The sequence below is a fragment of the Anser anser genome (assembly GCF_964211835.1).
Source record: "Anser anser genome assembly, chromosome: 2".
NCBI lineage: Eukaryota > Metazoa > Chordata > Aves > Anseriformes > Anatidae > Anser > Anser anser.
Genome location: NC_139721.1, coordinates 110,447,612 through 110,467,889, shown reverse-complemented (window position 1 = coordinate 110,467,889; position 20,278 = coordinate 110,447,612). Strand labels below are relative to the sequence as shown.

The 20,278-nt window shown below is 43.0% G+C and overlaps 1 protein-coding gene across 1 annotated transcript in view; it reads right to left on the bottom strand.

Annotated features, from left to right (window-relative positions):
* The window catches only part of LOC310894206 (uncharacterized protein), a 182,138-nt gene that overhangs the window by 122,430 nt on the left and 39,430 nt on the right, over positions 1 to 20,278 (bottom strand). Inside the window, exons 2-3 of the mRNA XM_083824066.1 lie at positions 10,045 to 10,232; positions 993 to 1,064 (exon numbers count right to left, since the gene is read on the bottom strand). The gene's annotated coding sequence lies outside the window, so the exon portion shown is untranslated. The remainder of the gene's footprint in view (positions 1 to 992; positions 1,065 to 10,044; positions 10,233 to 20,278) is intronic.

Sequence of the window (20,278 nt, the reverse complement as noted above, 5' to 3'; positions counted from 1 at the left end):
GAGTACATTTAGATCAGACATAAGGAAGAAATTCTTTACTCAGAAGGTGGTGGCACTGGAAAAGGTTGACCCTAAGAAGTTGTGGATGCTATATGATTGTGGATAGCTGTGGATTGTAACTACGTGATTGTGGATAGTTGTGGATTGGAATGACATGATCTATAAGGTCCTATCCAACCCAAACCATTCTGTGATTTTATGATTCAGTATCTATTACCTTGTGACATATTTCCCATACAGATTACTGAGAAGCTTATGAGGGTGTTGAGAGCCCTTTCCCTTATGTGTGCAGCTAAATACACATAGTGACACAGAGTTAACCATGCCTTGCAAAAGAAGGGCTCTGTGTAGGGCTCTCCAGCTGGATTCTCTTCTCCTCTATGAAAGGATGGTAGAATTTGCTCTGAGCCCTTCTATGCACAGCAGAAGCAACAGATTTTTCTTGAGAATCATGTCTCCGTGCTTCTTTCCAGCACCTGCACACGGTTTAGCTATAGGGCTGGATGCAAGCACTCCTTCCTGGTCACTCATGGCCCACACACTTTGTCACACATGGCTTGAGGGGCAAGGCCGTGCTCGTGTAGAGCTGGACTGTGTGTGTCTGCATCGCCTCTGTGGCTAGAGGGCTAGATTGCCTACAGCAAAGAGGGTGATTGCTGTCCTTGACAGGATGTCAGCTCCTACAAGAGAAATGAATCTCAACAGGTAAATGAAATAGGGGATAATTTTCACACCATCATTTCATAAAGCAGTGATATTTAATTTTTTTAACTTATAGCTGGGTGTAAGTTCTGGTAAAGATTTTGAACAGCTCATAGGTAAAAGTTCCTGTGCCTCAGTTAAACTGTTCCATGCAACTTGAAATCTAATTCTATATGGCAGAAGAGACAGGCAGCATGGGGGGGAGGGGGGGGGGGGGCAGAAAGAATAGAGCAACAATGTAGAGCTTACAAATTACAACCAAGTGGAGCTGTCAGTAAAATCTTGCTCACCATATTGTCACAGAATTTTCCTTCTGTGTCACGTTGGTCATTACTGTAACACTACATGAGAAATCACTCCATCTGTTAAAAAAGAAAAGAAAAGCAGCTGCTATCCTCCTGCAAAGATGGAATTAACAAACACACAGTAACTGCATTCCTTTCAACTTTTGAAGTCACAATTTTAGTCCCACTTTATTTGTGCCACACAAGCCACCAAGCAGTTCTACTGCCGTAGTAATAAAGCCCTCAAAGGGTTCATTAACCAACACGAAAGATACTGCCTATAGAAGCAACAATGCCTGTGATAGTTTCAATTTCTGCCCTGATGGTTTGCAGGGATACAGGGTATCTTCGGTGGTGGGGAAGGCGATGCTAACATTTCAGGGAGCAGAGGCAATAAGCCAGTCATTGCAGTGGAATAGGAGAGGTCTTCATAGCAATGCAAGATCATTTTGCTGGCCCAGTTTAGCAGCTGAACAAGGTGAGTCCCATTATGTCCAGCAACAGAAAATAAAAGCATTTGAACGTATGAAGTGGAGAAGCCTGGAGCTAGAGCAGCAGGCTGCCAGGAGAGGTACTTGGGCTTAGAAGGAAAGGCCTGGGTTGAGGTTTTATGACTTGCAATTAACACTGAACAACATAGGGAGCCCCTGGGAAAAGGTTTCTTCAAGAACACAGCGAGGCTGTATGTAGGAGAGAGGTGGGTGGGATTGCACCTATTCACTGTACTTTTCTGTGCCTCAGTTAAGCTGTTTCTGCAACTCTGGGGATGTTGAGCCAAGCTCGGGAAAAGCCCAAATCAAAACGTAATGGAGACCAAATCCTAAAACAATCGTGCTTTTTCTTACAAACGGGGAGATCACAAAACACTGCTTACCAAAAAGAACAACGAGCAAGACAGATACGATAACAAGTGCTATTGTGTATTTAAATAGCTGCAGAAGAACGTAGGCTGGTTTGAGTGTGATCAGACAGGACTGTACTAAAGGCACGTTGCAGTCAGATGGAGCTCAGCTCTGGAGGTTCACATCCTGCTGACTGCCACCTTCACACGTGTGGGTCCCTGGGAGCTGGAGCCGGGACCAGGTCCCACAGCCCAGACCTATCCTGTGGCCATGGCCAGAAGCCATGGAGCCCCTGGAGGCCTTTCAGAAGTGCATCACCATGCTCTTGTCACCCTTTCTATGCTTTTCTCCAGACACCTGCTTTTGAGCAGGAATGAGGATGAGAGCCTCATTAGAGAGACAGTGAGTATAGCTGCTATCATGCAGTTCTTTTTTCAACAGTTTAGACTTTTTTCCTGGAAGTTTGCTTAAACAAGCTTGTAGCAGCAACTACACTAGAAGAGAAAATGCATGAGGCAAATGCATTTCCAGCTGTTTGAACAGAAACCCCCTGAACTCAAAAAAAAATGATTCGGTTTGGGAGCATTCCTGATCCATTTGCTGTCCTGTAGGACTTTTCAGTTCACTGGGGGAGGGGGCAGCGCAACTCTTCTGTGGCAGAAGGAAAATGCCATTAGGCAGCACCATTCCAGCAATCTGTAAGATGGTACTGTAATTTCCTGGAAAGAATGAATGACTTTCATTATAAGTGCCTGAGTTGTATCTGTTCATCTGGGCTGTTAATTCATCCAAAGGCTTCACTACCATAAGTGGCTAAATGGCTACTATATCTGTTAGGTTATCTCAAAATAAGCACTAAAAATACTTTGTTAATTAAATATTACTTACATTACAACAACTCAAATATAGATTCAAGTGAGATGAAATTCCCATTTTCTAGTAAAATGAAATAATTAAAATCCAGGTCCAAAGAGATTTCACAGAGTAGACAAGCAATGGGTCAAAGGAAAAATGAGGCACGAAGATCTGAAGTGATGCTGCAGGAGAATAGCAAATCAAGGAATAGAATTACATCTTTCAAATCCCACTGATGCTTTTATAAACTGGGTCCCCTTGTTAGTATCAAGGTAAGATCAGCAAATAAGTTGTTGTCTAGTAAAAGTGATCCAATAAATAAATTAAGTAAACAATATTAAATAATAATAATAATAATCAGTACCCACTAAAGTACCACTGTACTTTAGAGTAGTGTACTTTACTTTAGAGTACTGTAGAGTACTGTACTAAGATCGGCAAATAAGTTGTTGTCTAGTAAAAGTGATCCAATAAATAAATTAAGTAAATAATATTAAACAATAATACTACTAATAATTACCCACTAAAGTACCACTGTACTTTAGAGCTAGCGCTTGCTTTGAGCTGATTTGGAGCACAGCCTGGCCTGAAGTTTTCCCCACCTTGGAGCACCTCATTGTATTAATTTTCCCTGCACCCTTTTGCAGAAACAATTAAATGCAGCTAGGCTGAGGTGGGAGATTAAGCTTCCTGCCCCTCTTCTGAAGGGAATAAGCAAAAGCTTTAAACAGGGTCTTCCCTGTTTAATCTGTCCCATTTATCTGAAGGGCTGCAGAGTCAGGTCTCCAGCCTTACTCTGCCACCTATGTGCATGCGACAGAGCCACTGGCTTAGCATACTTTACAGTTTTTAAGCCCAACAAAACATGCTGCAAGGGCTGGATGGCTTTCCAGTCCTATTGTTTTGACCAGGGACAGGCCACAGGCTTTGTATTCGCACAAGCATTTTCTATACCACAAAGTCTGCTGTTAGCATGTATGTGGCTTTAGTTCAAGCTGTTCCCTGTTTTGACAAGAAAGCAAACTGTCATTCTGAGGCAACCCTACACGAAGGCATTCAGTGCATCTGACAGTGCAGTATTTCAGTGTAAAGGGTCAGCAAAACCGCCATACCACACATGAACTTTTACATAGCCCTGTTTATTGTGCAAATGAAAAACCATTTTACCCAGCGTGCCTGACCAAGGGTTTGGCACCACTGCAAGAGCTCGTCTATGTAGTAAACTGGATTTTATTGCAGACTGAAAGACTCTCAAAGTCCTTGAATACAAAGAGCTCCATTTAGGAAGAAATTGCAGTGTGTAAATATAATCCACAATCAAGGCTCTCAGAGTCACAAAATAGCATGACTATATCTCTGATTACTAATTTAATCAGGCACCACAAGCACTTAAGTGAAGAACCCCAACCAGACAAAGGGAGCTCCTTACAGCTGTTTTTAGCAGGCTGTATTTTGCAATAGATGTGTGAGCACAGATCCCAGCCTGTAAGTGATCCCATGTCTGTGGGGCAACGTTTACTAAAACAAAGTGAGATTACACCAACATGAATCATAAGGATCTGCACAGACCTAATTCCACACTGGCACACCGTGTACTCAGTGTTACACGGGAACAGCAGCCTTTGCACCTTTCAGAAAGAGCTAGAGCTAGCCTGGGTGACTGATTAAAGAGTACTTTTCTTAGAAAGATTCGCTATTATTTCTAATGCAGAAAATAAATAAATAGAGGCAGAAAAAAAAAAACCTTTCATTTGTAGCCCACACTTGTCTACTTAACACTGACTAAACGAACGTCCTAAATAAGGTGCACTCTGCAAAATGTCCGGGGAGAGCAAGATCTTCTCTGAGCTGAGACAACCCTGCAAGCTCCAGAGGTGAGAGCCAGTGTGGCAGAATGCACCACATGGCAGCTGGGGAGTGGAGTCCTCCTGGCCTCCTCCTCCAGTCTCCCGAGCTATGTCTGGTGGGAAAAGGGGGCTCTAAGGTTGTTTTCTTATTTTTAAGCTGCCAAGAAGGTCAAAGGCTTCTCAGGCTACATGTTAGGTGCCTTAAATATATCTGCAGATCTGGTTGCCAGAGACTGAAACCGTGTGATTACACAGACAACCTTTCCTTTTATCCCCATTCCCTATCTCCCCTCTTCCCTTTGTTCTGTCCACTGTCACCAAAACCCTTCGCAGTGATTCAGTTCCCACTGAGACCCCTTATTCGTGGGTGTCTTGGCATGAAAAGGAGCTGTGCCATGGACTGCCAGCCCCATCGGGATATCTCACATGTGGCAGGACAATCAAGATAAAGCAACATTTACATCTCTATTGATATGTCTATGACTAGCCTATTGCTGCTTATACGAGTTATTTCTGTTAGCTTAATTTTCTGACAATATCTCAAAGTGATATAAAAATATCCATATGACACATACCTTCTTCATCTCAGCCACCCTCCTCCCTGCTGAGCCCTAAGCAAGCAACGGGTGAAAAAAATTCACAAAGCCACATAACATGGAATGCCTGCCTAGTGGATGTATTAATAGCTCAGCCCATTTTCTGATGTAATTGCATTAATTGCTCCTGTCCCAACTGGCTTTCCAGGAGAAAAAGGAAGGTTCATTTAAATATTAAACACTGAAAAGTGTTGGGGCTTTAGTTACGGCTTTGCAGGCAGATGTGAAGCAGAGTGCTAAATATCAGAGCTCTGCCTAGTTGAAGGCTGTTGTGTTAGCAGGAATCCTCACCTATTCGTACAAACTAGCGTGTACCAGATGGCTCCATGGGAGTCAGGAGGCTTGAAATGGAGCAATCATTCAGTCTGCAGATGGAATATACAGTACGTTCCCAGTTAAGTAAGGGGCTCATTTATTCAGATAGATTCTGCATATATGGAACGTGTCTCAGAGGACATGCCAGTTTCTGTCTCCAGATTGCTAGCAAATTTCTAAGCTAGTGTCCATCCTCACCATGCTTCTGCTACCAGATTCCAGCAAAAAAGCCACCTTACTAAAAAGGCGGAATTTTGCTCAAGCTGTGCTGAAGCAATACATTGAACACATTTGCAATTTATTTTTTTTTTATGAAATCTTTCCAGTCTTTTCACTCATCAGGCAAACATTTGGAGAGAATCTTCTAATTCAGTGTGCTGATCAGAGCAGAACTACATATTTATATACTAGTTATGACTATTTATCATCAGAAAAAAAAAATATCAATGATTTAATGCTAATTAAGACCTGCAGCAGCAACACCCACTGTTGCCATGCAGAGTCCCAGAAGACAGTCAGCCATGCCTGCCTTTGACATCTGCAGTAAATGAAGCGCATAGGCAAGATGCGTGCTTCGGTGGAAAGAGGCAAGAAGAATTTTGCCTCTTGAACAGACATCCGGAGAAGTCCAAGCTGGAAGTTTCTGACATGAGGCTGGAAAGTTTACATAAAACAGGCAATAAATCACATGCATGGGAGGAGGACAACTCACATGTATTTTTTACTTCCCTGATTGAATTATGGTTAAACTGTGACCCAAGTGACTAAATGAAGGGAAGGAGAGTGAGGTGGGCAAAGGCTAGTAACAGATATTCCTTGCTCGTGCACAGCTAGAGCAAGGAGCTGGTATTCAGGAAGTTCATCTGTATGCTCCCTACTTGTGTCAGGGTGTACAACAGCCTCTGTGTGACATCCTTTTTTGCTCACATCACAAAACAACTACAAGCATGAGCACCTTTGTAAGGTTTTTTTGTTTTGTTTTGTTTTGTTGTTTTTTTTTGTCCACTCAACCCAATGAAAATTTTGCAGATTAGGGTTCCACAAAGTCAAATCCTTGGTAAAGACCAGGTACCATAACCATGACCAGCCTAATTTAAAACTCCAATGTTATTAATTGTATGAGAAAGTAAGCTAGATTCTGCACTAGACAGGATTAGGGACTTAAGCTGTTCCAAGACAAGGCAAAGCAACATTGCTGACAAGGATAAAGAGCAAACGAGCAGTCTAGCCTGATTTTCAGTGACCTAATGAAATTTATCTAGGCACGTAATACAAGCAAACCACACAAGCATACACAAATAAGAAATTTTCAAATGATTAGGTGAAAGATACCCATTGTTTCATATTGTTAGGTTTTGTAGAGCTGATTCATCAGGGGAAGAAGTATGAAGAGAGACCTGGGGTTTTGGTATGTTTTAACACAAGCCCATGAAAATGCAACAAAAGCTCACATTCCATGCAGAGAAAAGAACCTTCTCTCACTATTTGGCTTCATAGAATCATAGAATGGTTTGGATTGGAAGGGAACTTAAAGATCACCCAGTTCCAATCCCCTGCCATGGGCAGGGACACCTCCCACCAGACCAGGCTGCCCAAAGCCCCATCCAACCTGGTCTTGAACCCTTCCAGGGATGGGGCATCCACAACCTCTCTGGGCAACTTGCTCCAGTGCCTCACCAACCTCTGAGTAAAAAATTTCTTCCTTATATCTAACCTAAATATACCCTCTTTTAGTTTAAAACCACTACCACTTGTCCTATCACTACATTCCCCTGACAAAGAGTCCCTCCCCAGCTTTCCTGCAGGCCCTCTTTAGGTACTGGAAGGCCTCTGTAAGGTCTCCCAGAAGCCTTCTCATCTCCAGGCTGAACAACCCCAACTCCCTCAGCCTGTCTTCATAGGAGAGGTGCTCCAGTCCTTGATCATCCTTGTGGCTCTCCTCTGGACTCACTTTAACAGGTCCATGTCCTTGTGCTGTGGGCCCCAGAGCTGAACACAGCACTCCAGGCGGGGTCTCACAAGAGCAGAGCAGAGGAGGACAATCACCTCCCTCCCCTGCTGGCCACACTTATTTAGATGCTGCCCAGTATACGGTTGGCTTTCTGGGCTGCAAGCACATGTTGCCAGCTCATGTTGAGCTTCTATCAACCAACACCTGCAGGTCCTTCTGAGGGCTGAATTTCAATAGCAAAGTAAATAAAAAACATGCAAAATCTCTTTCCTCATATAAAGCTTGAAAGTAGGTCCTGAGATCTAGGTCACGTGACGATCCTACTCCAACAGAATGACTTCCCACTTTAGTCCGCCCCGGACACCGAGCCGCTCACTCTGACACACACAGCCCACTCAGGGGCTTCCCAGAGGGACTAGCACCTCCCTGTGTGAGCGTTTCCAGCAGTTACTAGCATCCTTCACAGAGGGGATGGGATGGCTTCCAGACTGGAAGACCACCGCTGCTGCATACGGGAGGGACTGCTCACTTGACCCTTTATTACTGACCACTAGGCATAATCTGGGCTCATGATGCCTGACACAGAAGATGTAGCATGTGATAATGGTATAGTTTAGAAATGTGAGCATCACAGGAAAAGTACTGATTTATCAAGTCGGAGGAGCAGGAAGAGGGAATTGTTAAGGGACTGTCTTCCATCACTTTCCAAAGATGGGAGGAACTCAATTACACCCAGCAGCCTCACCTAATGTAATTGTATTCGCTGGCTGTTTGCCTTTGAAGTACCTCTCCTGCAGTACGTCTTGGCAGTGTATTCTGCCACATCAAAAAGGGAAAGTTTTACTACCTGTGCTTTTGGAGGGCTCATTAAAAACACACCAAGTAAAGAGATGGAGCAGAAAATTGTTATCAAATCCTCCGGGGCTTTCTGTTTTGTTTTGTTTTGTTTTTCTTCTCAGATCACACAGAAGCCCGTGCACTTTGTGGACTCCGTTTCAGAGACGTTGATCACACGGACTGCTGTTAATTCATCACAGCTTTGCTGGGCTACTTGTCTTCATTTGCCATGAACACAAACAAATTCTACAGACACACCATATCAAATCTGTTCTCCTGAAAAGACACATTCACTGGTGAAACAAAGAGAAACGTAATGGCAATTAATAAACTAACATTTACTGCACTAATTAGCATCTCCTAGAGGGCTTGATTATGTGTTTACACCAGTTAGATACAGCTCAGTATGAGAAAATACCCACATTTCATACATCAAAAGACATTTCTTTCATATTTCCTCTTCCATGCTTATAGTAGTGAAGTGTGAAGACAAGAGCATGAAGGAAGGTAGAATAATTCATTACCTTGTCTCCCACTGATTTGTACATTCAACATTTTTTTTTTGAATAAACACGAAGTCATAAATTAGCTTGTAGCAAAATAGAATTAATTGAATGTCTTAGTAGGATCATCAAACCAAGGTTTAAAGTCAATTTATCTGCCTGGGATTTTGCTAATGTAGCTTCAGCTCATTAGGGTGAGAGCAGATACTGTGGATGGGACACACAAGCTCATGAAAACACAGAGCAGCCTAGGATCTCCTTATTTAGGAAATATAATACATATATTTCAGATATATTATGCACGAACACAGACACACGTACACACAGACATATATTTACACTCAGAGAGAAAAAGTATGAGCCATAAAACAAGTCCTTTCAAGAAAGGGATTTTATATCCAGAAGATAGTACAAGGATTGCAAATGCTCTCTGAAGGTATACAGTCATAGAGAACACAGACTGTCCCGAGCTTCCTCGGACCTTTAAAGCACAATGTTATTTCCTTAGCTCATGAACAATGCAAAAGCCGCATTAGTAAGCAATGGATGCCAAGAGACAGCTTGGTTACATCAGCTCCTTTACCTAAAAGGTAATATTCTGAGGCTGGAAACAGATGCGGGACAATTAGGACACAGAAGTCAGTACTGTGGTTTTGGGAGATGTTTAGGTAACAAATCCTGTATTAATCTCTGTGGATACTTCATTACAGCCAGAATGTTTTCTATCAGGAGGGCTTTTGACAATGAACGCTCCAGCTAAGCAAGGCAGATGGAGTGCAGCAGGAGCAGCCTGACGCAGAGCACACAACCCTCTCCTCCAGCCCTTTCCTGGAGGCAGCAGGCTGGTAGGATTCCCTGAGCTGGTGTCACAAGGAGACAGGACGTTAACGAGCACCTCAAATGCAGGTCAGAGCATAAAGCCTGAGTGCTCTGTTCTCCCAGATGTGTCCACCAGCAATGGCAACAGCTTTTTCTGGATTAATGAAAAAAAAAAAAAAAAAAAGGAAAAAATTACAGGGCTCAAAGGCAGCTCACATCTGCACTGGTTAAAGGAAACCTCCAAGGTGTCAAAAGACAAAGTGTAATGACTATGTGTCATCCATTGAGAGAAGGATCACACACATTGCTACTTAGCCAACTTAATTCCTGGGGAGGAAGAACCAGTGCAGCACATTAGCACAGCATCATAAGAAGTCAATGATGGTTTCACAGGCTGATGCCAAAAGGCAAATGCAACACCTGACATACAAAGTCAGCACACTGAGACAGACAAGAAATAGGTGGTATTTCAAATCTACTGCATGAGACCAACCTGTGGTACTCAACTTGCCAGCTGTGAGCATCTCACATTTGTCACTGCAGACGCACCCCATGCTCTCTTATTCCTGTTTACTGCTTGCATTTCAGAGAGACTTGGGTCCAGACCAGCTCTGCTGGGAGCCACATCAGTGTATGTTGGTAGAGGCGGTACCTCAAATCTCGTAACAAGGAGGAAAGAAGCTGCAACAATAACAAGAAATGGCATGATGAGGACTCTCAGAAAGGGTGATATGCTGTTCAAGTCATGTCTTTAAGACACCCTAAACAGAGCAACTTGACAGACTGTTTGCATTCCTACAGATACAGACAGCAGAATGATACAGACAGCCACCTCCAAACGCACCCCTATTCAGATCCTCCTGAACTGGGCACTCGGATATTTTTGCTAATGCCAGATAAGCACCCTTGAATGTTTTGCTGAGGAAACGTATGTTAGAACTTCAGGATGAGGCACACAATTGTCAGTAATCACATCTTTGGTCATAGCTTGTACATAAGGTCCTTCTTCATTCACCGGCTACACTGGTAAATGTGACACAGCCTGTGGCATGCTGAAGTCCTGTGAGCACTTGGACACTTAACACGGACACATAAACATACTTATCTGTTTGCTAGAGACAGTGCAGCAGCATCTTAAAAGCGATATAACCCAGCTGGGAATGGGGAAGGCAAATCAGCTGGCAGCACCACTGCCTTCCTCTAATGGTCCCAGCTTTCAGTTGTCTTGTCCCTCGCCAGCCGTCTGTCCTTCTGCAAGCTGGGTTGGCTGCAGACCATCTGATACGGAGATGTCTGGCACCCTGTGCTCTAAATAGACTCTCTGATGTAGACCCTTATCCTTGCCAAACACCCCAGCACTAGGCTAGATAAGGGAGAGCCAGGGCTGAATTGTGTATATGACTATATTACCCAGGACTAATACAAATATTTGGCCATATATTCAACCAGTGTGAAGTCTACCACCACTCGCTGCAATGGAGCAACGCCATTCCACATCAGTCCTCCTAAACAGGAGCAAGCTGTTCACGGTGGATTTAGATGCAGATAGAACTTTTTTTTTTCCTTTTTATTTTTTTAATGAATGATCTATTTTCCTAGTATCTTAATCAGCCCTTTTCCAGACAAAATTCTACTTCCATTTTATGGAAGGCAACTTAGGACTAAAAAGTTTTGAGCCAACAATAAAGCAGAATCAGGACTGCTTTGAAATCCAGCTCCTAAACTATATTATTCAGTCTCCAAACTCTCCCATGTTATATTGCCTTCTCCTCACATGCATCCATGTGCCTTCACATCAATATTTACGCCTGTAGTTTCCCATTCTGTGCACACAAGTTGCTGCCTTCCTCTCCCAGATAGCAGGCATTTGCCTTTCTGCTGTGTCCACCTCTTCTACAGAGGAGAAGGTCCTCCTGACCCATGAGGTAGGGCATTGCACAATCTGTGTACCTCTCCAGCAACTAATTTTTGTTGCTACTTAGAATAATGAGAAGAATTCTGGAAATGTGTCTGCCTGAAGAAAATAAACCTGTTTGTTTTCTTGCAGTAGAAAAGATCCTGCTCTAGTTAATAAAGAGATTGTTTATATTTGGTGAATTTACATTTGTTGGCAACTGAATGTCACTCCAGCTCCACTGCTTCCCTGTCCCTCCCTTTCATGTGATCTGAAAGCAACTTTGGTTTGTTTCTCTCACTCACAGCAAAGCAGAGCTGCAATAACAGCAAATGGTCCTTGGAAATCACAGTCACATTAGGCTTCTGTTCAAATAGCTTTTAGGGCTGTGATAATAGGAGGCATTCCTAATAACTGGTGACTCAGTAAGACCCTGCACAGAAGGCCTCCAAATGCCAGTACACAATTTAGAATTTAATCTAGAAACAGTGGTGGTGATGAGATTCCAGCTGGGGACCTTCTGGTCTGAAGGCCGGTGCTGCACCAAATAGTCTAAAGCAACTACTTTACCCATCCAGGAAGGAGATGGATCCCTTCTATTCCCCTGAAGTTCACAACAACTTTTGGGGCAGTGCTTGACCCGTGAAGCAGAGAGCGCCTTCATTGCTGCCTTGACTCTTGAGACTTACCACCCTGAACCACAACACAACACATTAAACTGCTGATACGTGGAGAGCATCCGCTCGTGCAGCGCTAATATAAAAGTCAGTTCCTGAACAATGAGTTTCTGCACACTTCAGTTCACAGGCCACACATACTGTGCTTTTGGACTGTCCTTGGCCTGCTATAAAGCTAGACTGGATACTTGCCTAGAGAGAGTGAAGAGTTCACTCCTCACTCTCCCCCTCCCAGCACAACCCTTGTGTGGAATCATACAGTGTTAGAATGACTTGTGTTGAGTAATGCTTCTTATGTGAACAAAAAGTTTCTTTCTGAGAGAAGGAAGCTACGACCCCACAACATCAAACATTTCATTTCTTAAAACAAAGCCTTGAAACCATCAGTCTGTGCAAAGAGGGAACTTCAGCACAAACTTGTCTTCTTAAGAAGATTCATGGTCCTTGGATGGCCACTGGAAAACAGTAAATGGCCAGAGACAAGCACAGTGATTGGAAAAGGAGAGGATGGATGAAGACCTCCCAAGTACAGGCATATCCTCAACCAACATTCCTCTGAGGTGCCCTGGCAACATCCACTAAGAACAGCAAGAAGCCTCTCACACAAGCAACAGGGAAAGCCTGTTGCCCCATCCCTGGAGGTGCTCAAGGCCAGATTGGACAAGGCTTTGGGCAACCTGGTCTGGTGGGAGGTGTCCCTGCCCATGGCAGGGGGTTGGAACTGGGTGGTCTTTAAGGTCCCTTCCAACCCAAACCATTCTGTGATTCTATGAAAGGACAACTCCAGCTCATGAAAGTAGGTGGAGAGAAGGATAGATTGTGCTCAGATGATTCAGTCCCTTTTAGTGCAAAAAATCTCTACAGACGCTAAACCTCAAAAATGCCAGGACAACATTTAGTGGTGGGTCATGAGAAAACATACCAGTGTTTTGGAATTTATTTATTTATTTTATTATCAGTGGACTTCCAATGGGGTGCAATATTTGCTAACAGACTAATTTGAGTTATCCACAGATAGTTCAAAAATACAAAGAGTTCATTGCCCAGATATCTCTATTTAAAATAGATTTGCTTTTGTTCATCAGTGTAAAGCACATGGCTGAGAAATGGCAAAGTGCCAAAATGAAACTGCTCCTAATTTTCAGAGGAGGCCACTGGCTAATTACACAGACTGCAGGTGTGAAGAGAGAAGCTCAAAGTAATCAATAGTAGTAATTAATCTGCTAGACTGGAGCTAAAGAGCTAACAGCTGGACATCAGAAATGGACACATGCAACAAGATCGGCAATAATTACCTCTTTAAATATTGAATTTCCATAGCAACAATTAAGCATATAAATAAAGGCTTGAAATCAAGGCTCCAAGGCATGATGCTGAATTGCAAACACAACATTCTCCAAATCAACCCTTTTAATAAAACAGTAGCAGTATGCTTGGGCTGGGTCGACTGGTCTCTGGTGCTAGCAGAAGCTCAGCTTCTGCTGCCTCCAGATTTTTTGGCTGTTCCACCTTGGTTACTTCCAAACCTACAGGTTCTGCTGTAACTTCTCTTTGTTCAACCAGCATCTAAAGAGACCAGGTGCAATGCATGCCCACCTCACCACCTCTCTTCTAAGGCTCTTCACCTTACAGCTTTGGCTTCACCACCCTCTGGAGATGGTCTCCCTTCAAAATGCCCTGCTGAGGCATCATTTGGATCAGGCTATCAGTGCCATCACGACTGGGCAACATCAGAGTGCCCTTACCTTACCTGTGCGGGGCTGTCAGATTGAGCAAGCACCGAGCTTTGGAAGAAGCCACTCTGAGCACCCTGCCACCATGGGAAGCATTGCCTCTCATGGAAACACCCAGATATCTCTCCCCATGCTGCACAGCATGTGTCCACAGCATACATAGCAGCGTTGCGGTCCCCCGGCACCTTGTCTGTAGCACCTGCAGAAATGGATACCTGATTTCCCTCTTGGCTTAATGGCTCAGGTTCATTGCAAGAGCACGCTCTGCCACAGAGGCTGGAGGTGCCAGAAAGCCTTCATTAAGCTCAGATTAATCTTCTCAGTAAACAATATTACTTTCTGATATATGCTGGCTAAAACCCACCTATGTTTACCTCAGTGCAGATATCAAAGCCGTTTTTTCTCCCTGCTGTGAAAGAGGCACAAACCTGCTCTTTGTTTTTTTCTTCTACATCTCCAGAACCAGAGCTGGCACTGTGCACCCCGACCTCTGCAGGCCGCACCTAACCAGGATATAACCACAAATCATGCTACTGCACAGCCTCAAGAATTTTAGCAATCAAAGTAGCAATGACCAGTCTGCCTTCGGCTCCACCCTGCTTGTAAGTTTAGTACAATGATAAGGTGCCTTCTTCTTCTCAAGAGTTAAATAAGGTCTTTCCAACACATGTGACCAGCCACATCAACTCACACCTCAGTAATAACACAGAAAAGATCCACTCAGCAACTACCAGTAGAGGCTATACATCTCCTTTAGCACAAGGAAAACTAAATCAGACCTACAGAAATCCTAAGAAAAAAGTCCTGAACTACATGCTTGATTTTGATCCCTCCATTTCCCAAATTAAATATGGAGCTGGATGAAAGCCTGGGGAACAGTTTTTAGAATTATCTTACATTTTCTGCATTTTAAACATTTCTTTCTCCATCCATTAAGCATCATCTCAGAGTTTTCTGTTATCAGGGTTTTTTTTTCTGAAAATCAATAGAAGTAAGGAGCCCATTTCTATAACCTAATAATGGCCCTGGATAGATAACTCAGCTGAGAAACAGAAACTCCTTGAACTTCCCATTGATTTCAATGAAACTTTGCAAAGGTCCACTGTTAATGCAGGATGGGGAGCTATAATTTTTGTCTCAGAAGATGACAGCATTCCATAATCACCCTCATATATTGATTCCCCCAGCCACGCCAGCAATATTTTGGAATCTTCATGGTCTGTAAATATTTCTGTATGCTGTATTTCAAAGTCTTTGGTGGTATTGATTTGTGTTGTACCTGTCATACTATGATATTTTACCAGTACAGTGCTTTTGCAGGTTTGGTGCTACATTTTCTATCTTTCCAACAAGACACATGGGTCCAACTCTATGAATTATCATTATCAGATACTCTCATTATCAGATACTACCAATGCATCTAAACTGGTCTTATTTTTAAAATAAATTAAAATAAAGGAATGAGCTTGACTGAATGGCAGGTTTGACTGTATCAGGCATGTACCAAGAGCTTAACCCTATAACTAGCCCAAAACTGTTATTATAAGGCTCAAGTGCTTCTCTCCCACACTGGCTTCTGTGGGAGAAGCAGCCCAGCCTTTCACAGGTGATGCACAAGCCACTGCCACCCAGTAGTTTTTGGGAGAGGTAGAAGCTTGTAGAAAGATTTTTCCCAAGCTAGTCTTTGAGCAGCATCTGCAATCCCATTCATCCTGGTGCCTCGGTAATTGGGTGCTGAGGACTGACATCCAGACACCACAGAGATGTTATACGTTGAAGGAGAGGAACCATGCCTGGAGTACAGTAGATGGCCAGAAAACGCAGACCCCCAACGGCAAGCAACTAGGAAAAAAACAGCAGATAGAGCCCTCCACTGCCTCATACCTTACATTTCCGCAAAAAAATATATGCATATATATGGTGTGAAATGTTGATATTCTGGTTCAGGGATCAAAGCCAAGGAGCTCACAAAAGTTCGCACCATTGGGCCAAAGAGCAAGGTTTGTTAGAGAAAACTGGAGAAAACCTGAGAAACACCTTCCCTCCCTCTATCATCCAGGATACATGAGGAAACCCTAACCATGGCTCAAACAAACAGGAAGGCAGAGAGAAATAGAGTCCCTGTTTTCTCAAGACATAGACATAGTAATGACATCTATTCACATTACCCAGCTCTAGGCAGTAAATTCATGTACTGTTACTGGAGGAGATAAGGCATCCTAGGCTACCCATGCATTAAGAGAGAAACAAAGCACTCTGAATTTTTGTGCAGAGGATGTATATTAAACTTCTGCTTGTCCCCTCCGATCTGGTGCACTGAGCCTCCCAAAATGTGTATTACATGTAGTGCAGAGGTAGACAGGTTTTACATTAACATTGGCACATGCTTGATGATGGTGTTCAATCGTAAGTATTTTGATGGAGCAGTAATTACTAAAATACATCGTGGAAAATTAGATTTTAATATTAGTACTGCTAGAAGACAAGCTATGGATGGGAAAGAGAACTTTCAGTTTCTTTCCTATATAACTATCTTTCGGGGAAGAAACCATAATAAACTGTCAGGTCAGCATCAGTTCATCAGAAAAAATGCCGAGGCTGCCTTTCTCAGGATATTTTGAGTGCATTCACACTGGAAATACACAAGAATAAGAAGTCTCATGATATTTCTGCCAATTCATGTCTGGATTGCATTATCATTTGAGAAAGAGACCGAGCTCCTCCCAGGACGGGTAGTCATTTCCATGAAGAGTCATGAAACAGAGCCAAAGCTTAGAGCAGATCAACTGGGAAGCAAGCACAGAGCATCCCCGGGCCCCTGGCTCATGCTGCAGCAAGCAGGGCTGTGCCTGCAGGTCGTGCTGCTGCCCAGGGAGCTGGGAGCCCTCTGCTTTTGCTAACAGCCAGGTGTCTGGTTTCAACACAAATAGAAAATTAGAATCCCAGCTTTAAAAACACTTCTGTTTTTAAAAATTGTTAGCTTCCCCCAGTTCACTTCTCCTTGTTCACTAAGGCTCAAAGTGGCCTTGGCCAACACTGCAGCTTCTAGAGAGGGAGACAGCAGGCATCCCATAAAGAAATTATCAGAAAAAAGTCTGCTTCTGCTGCTCTAGATTGCACCAGGAAATAGCTCATCTCTCTCCCCCTTGACCACAGCAGAAGCCTGGAGACATTAGCTTTTTAATGAGCAAAAGTTAACCTCTGCAAATACTCCTTTTGTGGTATGAAAGTTTACAAAGATACCAGCCTACACAAGCTTTCATGCCACTATGTAGAATCAAATTTACTTGTTTCAGGTAAGTATACACAACCTACAGGATACATGCATGCATATGTATGTACACCTACATGTGCACAATAAACAACTTTTTAATCATTGTTTAATTATAAAATAACCTTCCAGACAAACGTGCTTTAGAAAAGAAATGTCAAGCTTAAACAGCGCTCTCCTGTTTTCTCCTAGCTGGATTATGGCTTGTCACTAATTAGTTGACTCATTAATTCATTCCATGCTTTTCCCACATCTTTTAACTTTCTCTTCCCACAGCACAAGAGATTGCCATGCACAGAAGCGAGATTTCCATGTAGGGTTATGCAATGTGGTCAAGTCCTCTGTCTTTTGTGGGTACTGACATATGCACCCTATAGTAGGGCTCATGTGCTCCCTGGACTGGCAGCCATCAAGTAAATCCTGAATCAGGTCAACTGGCTGTACATAGCATACTGAGACATAAAGTGGTTGAGGAGTCATGACGTTGGGTGCCAATGAGCAAGGCTCATGCCTCATGGCAGGAGACAGAGAAGTTGGCTGCATAAACATCTCACATCTGTTTGCCTAGCAAGTGCCACCCATATGGAATAGCATCGGCTAGACAGAAAGATCTGCCAGGTGCTTTTGAAGGCACTTCAACCCATGGAAGGCACTAAAATGATGCTACAGATCGCTACGTGTTCTTTAGGCTTATTGCTTTGACGATTTGCCCTGGCTGTGCTTCAGCCCGAAGCAGACCCCAAATACTTCCTGCCCTCACGTGGTAGTCTCAGACCCCCACAGACTCCATTGCTTGTAACCACATGTAACACGTGTCTTATCCTGTGTGTGTAAATCCCTTACTGTCAGTCATCTCCAGAATAAATGCCTGCAACAAGACATCCATGGGATCTGTGTATCAGGGCTGGGATAAGTGCTGAAGTTCATATTCCTGCATGCCATCATAAACCACTCGCATAACGACTTTGTGGCAGGATTTTCATTTTATCAGACTAGTTAGGCAAACAGAAGTAACATTACACAGGCATCCTTGGATCTATATGCATTCAAAAAAGCACTGTCACATCAGAGAGCTGCTGTTGAGTGAGTGTTAAGGTGAAAACGTGCATCAGCATGACACATCACAGCCCCTAGATACTGAGAGAGACATTTCAATAAGGTCACATGTCTAGCACCAGCAGACAGGCAGCTCCTTGCAACTCTTGGAAGTGACCCAGTGCCTAATACAGACAGCCATTTCAGGGAGACTGATATAATATGATTATGTCTTGTATTAGAGCACAGCTCCCCAGCTAAATGCACCCACCCAACTCATGAGGACTGAGAATTGAACTAATTTCTAATGAAGTCATTGCACAGGAGTGTAGGTGTTTTCACTGAAAAAAACAGCCAAATCTTTTTCAGAGCTAACACATGAGTGAAAAGATGCATGGGTAACTTGCAAAGCACTTAGAGTACCATAGGAGGAGATTAAAAATATAAAAAGAGAAGCATAGGAGTCATCCTATGACTGTGCAAATGTCTGACCTGTATAACCCAGCTCCTTGTTGCTGGCTCCTTTGTCTTCCTTCCAAGTGTTATTAAGTCTTCTCAGTCCTGAACTGAGACACATTCTGAGAGGGGAACATTTCCTACTTTGGTCTTACAGAGCATCTAGCACCATGGGGCCCAAGCCCCCATTTGACCAAAATCCAAGTAATGTTTTGAACATTGTTTTGGACGCTTGTTTTATTGATACTGTTCTCTTTTAGGCTGAAGCACAGGACACATGAACTAAAACAAGATGACATCTGTGAAGATGTGGAGCTTTTGATTCTCTGGACTTCTCGACTAATCCCACTGTTCTGCTTTGCCCAACCCCGTTTGCACTTAACAGGATGCAGTGCATGGCTCTCTGTTCCCCCACACATAGACCTACTTGTGACCACTTGCTCTTCCCTCAGGTAAACATCTTCAGTACTTAGTAAAGCAACATGCGTACAATGCTTACCGTACCATTCACACAGGAAATCAAAACTGTTTATTTTTGTAACAGGGAAATTGTAGACTAATTTATACAGATGTACTTATTCAGTCACTCATTAACTGTAAGTATCAAGAACCTAATTTACTGCAACAGCAGCCCACAGATTGTGGCAAATTACGCTACACAAAGACGCAGGACCCAGGTCTGTCAGAACTGACTTCTAAAGCTGAAGTTTATTTTTAGTATCTGTTTTACATCCAGTTTTCTCCAAGGGGATAGATTCTGCCCATACACTCATCCGTTTTTTACCCACCTGTCTCCAAGTCTAAGTGTTACTATTATCCTTTATTATTATAAGCTTTCTTCAGGATGAAGTGGGAAAGCATATAAGGTCTCAGTGATTTAAAAAGCACATCAATAAAATGATGTCATTAACTGATCCCTACTCCTCTATCAAACCAAAAAACATCAGTGGGACATAAGGAAGGGAAATATTCTAGCTTGATTTAAAACAGCTTTTAAAATTTAGATGTACTTTGAATGGCAAACGAATGCAAGCCAAACTTTTCTTCAGCTCCAATTTTAAAAAAGTTTCTATTTAAGGCACTTAGAATAAAAGAGCATAAACAGTAAGGATCGACACACACACACACCAGAAAAGGAGACTGTTCTCCCTGCTTGCAGTAGTCCAATGGCCAGACAATACACCCCAGAGGAAAGAAAAAAAAATACAAAGTTTTTTTCTTCCTTACACCTGATTTAAAGCAAGAAATAAAGCTATGGTCTCTAACCATCAGAAGGAAGTTATAACCATCACATAGGCTGCAGGATATTGTGAGAAAAAAGGTTTTTTCTGAAGTTTCTCCTGTTGGAGCTGTTCTACTTTTTAATGAATATGTATAAAGTCATTAAAGGAGAAAAAGAGAGACTAATTAGCATACTTAGCTGGGAAGGCTGGGTACCTGGTCCCAGTCCCTGCTCTGGTGAACATCTCATTATGTATACAAAGGGGAACCAGGGGCAAAAGTCAAGCTATAAACCAGAAAATCCTATAGCTCGGTGTGCAGAGAAAAAGTTTCATATGCATGCCCACATTGTGGCTGAATGCCCTGAGAAATGGACTCAGACGTAAAAGATGATACAACCCACAATGATCAATCTAACCTGGAAATCACACACACACCAG